The sequence below is a fragment of the Pongo abelii genome, chromosome X (assembly GCF_028885655.2).
Source record: "Pongo abelii isolate AG06213 chromosome X, NHGRI_mPonAbe1-v2.0_pri, whole genome shotgun sequence".
NCBI classification, from domain to species: Eukaryota; Metazoa; Chordata; class Mammalia; order Primates; family Hominidae; genus Pongo; species Pongo abelii.
The window spans coordinates 135,415,805-135,424,061 of record NC_072008.2 but is presented as its reverse complement, the minus strand read 5'-3'; the positions used below and the strand labels follow the sequence as shown (position 1 = coordinate 135,424,061).

Genomic DNA, 8,257 nt, shown 5'->3' with positions numbered 1-8,257 from the left:
TTGGCCCCCAGACTCTATTTCAGCACTCTACTAAGCTGACCACAAGGAAACTTAGAGTAGAGATAGTGTGGAACTCAGAACCAAAACAGGATGAATAGCTTACCATTTCCCTTAAGCCAAAGTCAAATTTCCAAATTTGCCATTCAAATGAGAAAAAAATGTTACAGCCACCAGCTCCAGAGAGAATGAACCCAGAAAGGGGCTTTCTACCTGTATGGGATTGTTTATATTCTCAGGGCTCCACCCACTAGAAACTGTGGTTCAACAGTGCCCAGGAATCTTGCCCATCAATTCAGCACTCCTCCACTACGTGGGTAGGAGGCTGGGGAGCAGACTAGAGGGGAACTTTTAACTCCTTTGCCTGGAAGTCAATATGGACACTATGCTTATCTTGCTTAGATGCTTAGCTGTGGCAACCAGGTACATTCTTTAGTGTGTGCTTGATTCTGTGTTGATATGTGGCTGGAGCATTGACTGATACAGAAGGTACCAAAAGAGGTACCATTATAGAATGCAAACTCAATAACCTTCTGTGAGAATCACATCACCTATGTGGGATTTCTTATTTTCTAACACATTTTTTGATTATTGGTGAGATTCTTTATCAGCGAACTTGAATCCTTGAGACAATGGTGTACTATACCATGGTGTCACAGTATTTTGAGTCTTCTGGGAAATGGCAACTTGCTGCTGTTTACGATACTGGGAGAAAATGTGATACTTTCATATGCTGTTATAAATGCACATATGCTGAAATTTGAATATGGATGGACTGTATTTTTAAACGATTTGTTTTTATTTTGTATTTTTTAAAAAAGCAATGTAGACTGTATGGGCATAGTTCGCATGCCATAATTTTCCTCATGTGGAGATCTTCTGCAATGCTAGGTAGGTGCTGTGGTATGCCAAGCTGCACTGCTTAAGCCTCATAGAACTGGAGCTAGTGATTGCATCTCTCAGGATGCAGGGATATGGATTTACTCTGCTGAAGGAAAACATTCAGAGTCATATTCAGAATTTTCAGCTTTAGGCTTTGAAGACAATTACACTTGGTTTGGCTTTATTTTTAGGCTCCATGTCAGTTACCTTTTGCTGCATAAAAATCTACCCTAAAACTCAGTGGCTTAAAACAACCATTTGCAACTCACAATTCTGTGGGTTAGCAATTTGGGTTGGGCTCAGCACCTCATGGGCTCAGCTACTTTCAAGGTGTCAAATTCCTATTTGTACATTCAAAGAAATCCTTATAAGTTGAAATAGGGGTATTAAACTCCTAGTAAAGTTGAATTCTTATAACCAGAATGGTTCATAGTCTGAGAAGAAGAAAGCAACATGCAGAAAAAAAATGGTCTTGAGGTCAAAATAGTAGGGCCAAAACTGGGCAGTGAGATCAAAGTGCCCTGTGTTGTTTGAGAATACCCTGAGGTTCAACATATTTATTGAGGTCCAGGGATGGTCCTACCACCCCTTTTCTGTCACTGGGCCAGAACTCAGACAAGCTTTTTTGAGGCAGGAGACCTTTACCTTTGCTACCTAAGCTATTTGCTTCAGAACAGGCTTTCCTGTCACTTTTGCTGCCACCAAAGTTGTCAAGATTTGTAATCCCATAATTGCCATTATTTCCATGGATGGGGCTCGACTGTGCCCTGTTACTTGTTATGACTAAATTAATGTATCTGGGGCAAAATGTCTCAACTCCCATCTCACTGGTCCCTAAGTGAGATCCCCATTCAGTCCACTGTTGGGCAAAGATGTTCCAGCAAAAATGGTTTGAAATTCAAATGCTTGAGTCATCTTTCTGGTCTCATAGTGGTTTGATCTCAGAAGCTTTGTTGCTCTTTCTGCCACTGGACGTTGGCATAGTCATCTCTGTCCATCCTGACAAATGTCATTAACTTTATGTTTTCATTTAAAATGTACTTGTCTATTTATTATTTACTCATTTGTATATTCATGCATTCATTTGTTCATTAACATTCTTCATTTTTAATTGCACCTCAGGTTAAACCCCAGGGAGAAGGGGTTGTGGCCATGACCCCTTCTCTTACAGAATACCCTTCAAGCTTTGTATCCATAGGGACAGTCTGTCTCTTTTTCTTTCTTTTATTGCCCTTGCTTCCCTCATTGGCTCTGTGTCTCTCTCATCTTGTTACTTGCTCTCACTTGCTCTTACACTCAAACAATATAAATAGCTCCTCAGGCACTCTGGTAACTCGCTGACTACTTAAATAAGAACAGGTGGGTATTATAAGGACAACAGCCAGCAGGAATCGAGGCAGTTAATGCTCTTCATCTCTCTCTGGGGCTACATGATGTCTCTCTCAATGTCTCTGTCATTGTCATTCTCTCTCTCAGCATCCCTGCTTCTCTCTGTATGTGTCCATAGCCCTAATCAATGGCCTACTGATTTTGTGCATGAGTTCTGCTTTTATTGTTACTTTTTCTTGCCATGATCCTTCGTAGATCCCTCTCTTCCTCAGGACATTTTTGGTAAACTCTAACTCTCATTTCTAACTGCTGCCGCCTTCACGTTTTTGAATGGGAGAATCATATGGGCATAGATCATCTTCTGCATCAGGTCACATTGTAGGTAAGTGACTCGACTGACTTGGCTACAACTGGGTCGGGTACACCCTGTGGCTAAAGGGTGAGGTCATGTGATATAAAACTTGGCAGCAAGAGCAGCAGAGGTTGCAAGCAGGCAGTGGACTAACAGGCAGTAATTGACATCTTCATATAGTCTGTTTATTGCCCATTAGTACACTAACCTTTCTTCTATATACAATACCAAAGCTGTCTCTGCCTAAAACCACCTACCCATTACACCTCAACCACAAACACGTGCTTCCAGGAGAGACACAACTCAGTTTCATCTAGAAGCCATATGAAAGGATCATATTAAAAGCTGCCTGTCAGTCTCTGTCTGCAACCTTTAGGGGACATCCTTAAATCTTTCAGTTCCTGGGCCTGCTTATGGTCTTTGGTTCAGTGTATATATTGCATCCTTGCAGCTGCTTGGGAATGATGAATTATATACTGAAACCAGTAAGCATAAACTTGCAGAGGAGTTCTTTCATCAGCAAATCTGACCAACTGGGGAATCTGCCTCTGGGAGGATTATCCCTGAGATGATCTAAGGGCAGCAACAGTCCACTTCTAGGTAATACTGGCACTCTGGGCAAAGCCAACTTGAGGGGTTGGTTCTCAAACTCGAACTTGGATTGGAATCACCTGGAAGACTTGTTAAAACTCAAACTGGTCTATGGCCATACCACCCTGAACGTGCCCAATCTTGCCTGATCTTGGAAGCTAAGCAGGGTTGGGCCTGGTTAGTACTTGGATGTAAGACCCCCTGGGAATACGGGTGCTGTAGGCATTATTTAAATTTAATTTAAAAAAATCCAGAATGCTGAGCTCCATCTCTAGAGCTTCTGATTCAGTAGGTACTTGCATTTCTAACAGGTTCCCAGGTGATGTTGATGCTTTTGGTCCAGGAATCACACTTTGAAAACTGCTGTTTCTAGGGTGCCAATTTGAATCCAGGCGTTTGGTGGTTGAGCTGAAGTGGGCTTTGTTGTATCGCTGTATGGTAGTTTCAATCCAGGAGAATTTCGCTAGGTCATCTGACAGTTGTGATCCTTAGCAGCCCTTGATTTGTAAACTCAAAACAGAGGTCTCCCTGTGTTGTCCCTCCTGGCACCTGGATTGCCACTGTTCCTCACATGCTGATTGTGATGTCCATACTCACCTGGGATTAACTGTTGCCACTTGTGTCCAACCCTAGCTCCTCCCATCCTCTTTTTATATAGTGATACTTCTGTGATCACCTCTTGCATTCTCATTTCCTGCCAGGAAGGACTAATGCCCCATGCGTGAATCTTTCCATGCTTCCCAACTCAAATTCCCAAGACTGGGAGTCTGATTGGCTGGCCAGTTTATTTTTGTGCCAGCCATATCAAAGGTTGCTGGCTGGCTTGTGGATTTTCAGCCCTTGAGTTGTGAATTCATCCTAAGTCTCACTGGCTGTGTCCAATGAAGGGCAGACTAATATAATACATAACATGGCTGCTAGATAGTAGGGGCTAAGAGTAGAGTAGGTGGACAAAGGGCCTGGGGTCTGGCAGGCATTGATGGACATTTTGAGTACAGTGTATTGACTAGCAGATTGATTTTTAGATGGTACTCACCATACTGTTTGTTTTAAATTATACTGCTATTACTATAATATTAAAATATAATATAAATTAGAATATAACAATACTGGCAATTACTTAATAACCAGGTAAACTTGTTATTAAAATACTGAATACTTCTTAGTTATTGGTAAATAGTTCCTTCCCTGAACCTTTCGAATGCCTTCTCTTACCCCAACTGACTTGATCCCTTCCTGAGACCCCCAACACTTTCTTACTACCCAACAACTAAAGGGTTATTTTGTGGCATAGCAGAGGACTCCAGGCTTCTGCTTCAGGGCTAGGGTTGGCCTCTTCCATTTTGATTGGCTTATGTCTGTGCCATTCTTGTTGCTAATTATTTTGAATGCCACCCCATGACATGGATGGAAAGAGGATCCAAAACTTATATTACAGAAGGCACGTGTACAATATTTTCTATGTGTACTTGCATCAATGTAGTTGTAAATAAAACATTTCATAGTTTGGTTGATTTGTTCTAAAGCAATTTCAACATGTCTTGCTTAAAAAAAAAAGGAAAGCATGTCTTTTGAAAAGCATTTTAAAACTGATACTCTTTCCTTAGGTTCACTGTCTTCCTGCAAGTAAAATAAATTTTGGTCACAAATCAGAATGATTAGATTGCCTGTAGGTTAGTACTACATTCCAGTAAAACTAAACTAAGGAAAAAAAATCCCCTTTACTTTACAGAGGAGAACTGATTTAATAGTATAAACTAATTTATTAGAATCCCCTGCAGGGCTGTAATGGAAAACAAACTCAAAACAAACCAAGCACTGTTCAATGTTTTCATTCCTAGTAGGGATTTGGCATTATGTATCATGTCTGGCCATAGGGCTATACGGTGGATGATCCAAGAATTGAGTAAATAACAGGGTCCCCAAATGAACGTATGTTCATATAACCTATGATGTCTTGAAACGAGCTAGAATTCATTAACCAATAATAAAATGTGTAGGATGCAAAGTATTGCCCCGAACTTTCACAGAACAAAATTACATTGGGTATAATCTTAAGCAGTTGAGGTATAATTGTGGAAAGGAACTACATTATGTAGTCCAAGTTTAAAGAAAATTAACTTTAGAAAATTCAGAGGGAGCCAGGAGCCTTAATCAAGAATTGTCTCCTGTTCCTAACCCCTTCAATGTATGAAGCAATAAAAATGTACCACTCAGATTTATTAAGATACAAAGCATGACTATAAAGCCACATGAGTAGTTGTGTGTGACTTGTGGAATCAAGGTAATTACTTTAGTGTTATAAACTATGATTATTCCTCTTTGGGGAGGTGAAGTAGTCTAGTGAATAGACATTGCACCAGGTGTCAGGAAACAGGTGAAGTTGCCACACTCCTGCTAGGCTATATACAGATGATGTAGTGGTATCATGGTATGGGGGAAAGAGCATAGGTTTTGGGAATCAACCAGGTTGTAGGCCTGGTTTCTCCGCTTAACTAGCTATGTGAGCTTGACACATTATCTAACTTTCCTGAGCATGCATTTGCCTAACTCTAACGTGAGGATGACATACTCAGGGCTGACACTGAGTTGATACCAGCATGGGTGGAACAGTTGTTTATAGCTGAGCTCTATCAGAGTCCACTCTGATTGGTGGGTGCCTATGTTGTACTGGTTGTTAAGTATGTTGATTATCACTATTAATAGGACTTAATGGGTAGGGTTATTGGAAGCATAAAATGAAATGATATATGTGAAATTCCTGGCATACAAATGCGACTGACTTAATATTAGTTTTATTTATTTTCCTGTATGACTTTAAAAAATTGTTTTTCAACCTAAAGGTGAGAGAAAAATTTCTGGCACTTGTTATCACTGTGATGTTAAGAGGTTAAGGAACTGTTTATATCTTATATTTATTCAGGATCTATTAAACAAATATGAAGTTCCTACTTTATGCTAGGCATTGAGGATGCTGGGGGTAAAAGGGTGAACATGGCGCTGTCCCTACCTTGTATGCATTCACAGTCTAGGAGGAGCAGTAAACTTCTGATTTCAATCCAAACAACCCTGAGAGTCAACATGAACCTGTAAGGTCAACATTTGTGCAGATTTAGTAGAGTCCTCCTCTAGGCAGGTACAGCTTGCTTAGCAGCTGAGCTCAGGCTGGATTTTAACTCCCCCTTACTCCCTCATCTTTGTGCCCTGTGCAGTGCACAACCTACACAATTACACAAGGCCCTGAGAACATTATAACTGATGTATACCCCAGGTGCTATAGGCCTGTAGTGGTAGGAGGTACTGAGTTTTGAAGGATAAATGGCATTTGGCCAAATAGAGATGAAGGAGAAAGCCTTAGCATGTGTGCAAAGACAGAGAGGTATGAAAGAACTGGGAGAGATTAGAGGAATAGTGGGTTCTCCAACCAGACAATATATTTGGACTCTTGGTATTGAAGAAAGTGATGACAATGTAAGTTATATTTATAGACTCTTTAAGTGTACAGTTTACCATAATTACATCTAAATATTAAAACTACTTTATGTGGGCTGGGTGCAGTGGATCACGAGGTTAGGAGTTCGAGACCAGCCTGGCCAACATAGTGAAACCTCGTCTCTACTAAAAATACAAAAAATGTTAGCGAAGCGGTGGGTCACGAGGTCAGGAGTTCCAGATGAGCCTAGTCAAGTTAGTGAAACCTCGTCTCTACTAAAAATACAAAAAATAGCCAGGTGTGGTAGCGGGAGCCTGTAATCCCAGCTACTCGGGAGGCTGAGGCAGGAGAATCGCTTGAACCCGGGAAGCAGAGGTTGCGGTGAGCTGAAATCGCGCCTTTGCACTCCAGCCTGGGGGGGCGACAGTGCGAGACCCTGTCTCAAACAAATCCCAAACAAACAAACAAAAAACTACTTTATGTGTAAGTTAATGTTTTTTCATTTTTCTTAGATGAGATAGCAGGCTTCCCATTTTAAAATTTTCATTTGTGTTAAAAAAAATTGCTTTTGGTTAATGAGAACACACTGTCCTCTAAGGTTATTTGAAGTCATCTAGTATTTTTCCACCAGGCCTTGAGCCTCAACAAAGGTCAGTAATCAAAGGAGACTCAGATGACTTAGTGAGATATTATTGTTTTTAAAAAAAGAATGTGGAGCCTTTTGTTACTGAATTATGGATATGCATTTGCTTCATAGAATATTAAATCATAAAGTATTAGAGCTTGAAATTCTTTGGAGATCTTTGACTCTAATCATCTTATTTCAAAAGGACTTTATTGTTCTTCTAAAAATGATACAAGCTCATTACCAAAAATTCTAGTAATTCAAAGTAAGAAGTTGGGAGCTAAAACCATCTCAAATCTCACCACCCTGATAAATGTCCATTAGCATGAGATTCGTAGTGTTCCAGATATCTCATTGCATGCATATGTATATATATATGTACACACACGTGATAGATGAATATATATATACATTTTTTTTTTGCGATGGAGTCTCACTCTGACGCCCAGGCTGGAGTGCAATGGTGTGATCTCAGCTCACTGCAACCTCTGCTTCCCAGCTTCAAGTGATTCTCCTGCCTCAGCCTCCCGAGTAGCTGGGATTACAGGTGCCCACCACCATACCCGGTGAATTTTTGTATTTTTAGTAGAGATGGGGTTTAACCATGCTGGCCAGGCTGGTCTCGAACTCCTGACCTCAAGTGATCCACCTGCCTCAGCCTCCCAAAGTGCTGGGATTACAGGCATGAGCCACTGCACCTGGCAATATTTTATATATATATATATATATATATTTTTTTTTTTTTTTTTTTGAGACAGAGTCTCCCTCTTTCGCTTAGGCTGGAGCGCAGTGCCGCTATCTCGGCTCACTGCAAGCTCTGCCTCCCGGGTTCACACCATTCTCCTGCCTCAGCCTCCCAAGTAGCTGGGACTAAAGGTGCCCGCCACCACACCCAGCTAATTTTTTTCTTTATTTTTAATCAAAATTATTCAATTTATGTTTACTAGAATTTCACAAAATAAGGAGAAAATGAGGTAAAGTGGAAGGAATGGTAAACTTTGGAAAAAGTATTTATTCCTCATAAAAATATCAGTTTCTAACAGATCCT

At 40.6% G+C, this 8,257-nt stretch overlaps 1 pseudogene; it reads left to right on the top strand.

The window, feature by feature from the left end:
- The first annotated feature begins 3,258 nt into the window (after positions 1-3,258).
- LOC112131180 (5S ribosomal RNA) lies at positions 3,259-3,376 on the top strand (annotated as a pseudogene).
- The last annotated feature ends 4,881 nt before the right edge of the window (positions 3,377-8,257 follow it).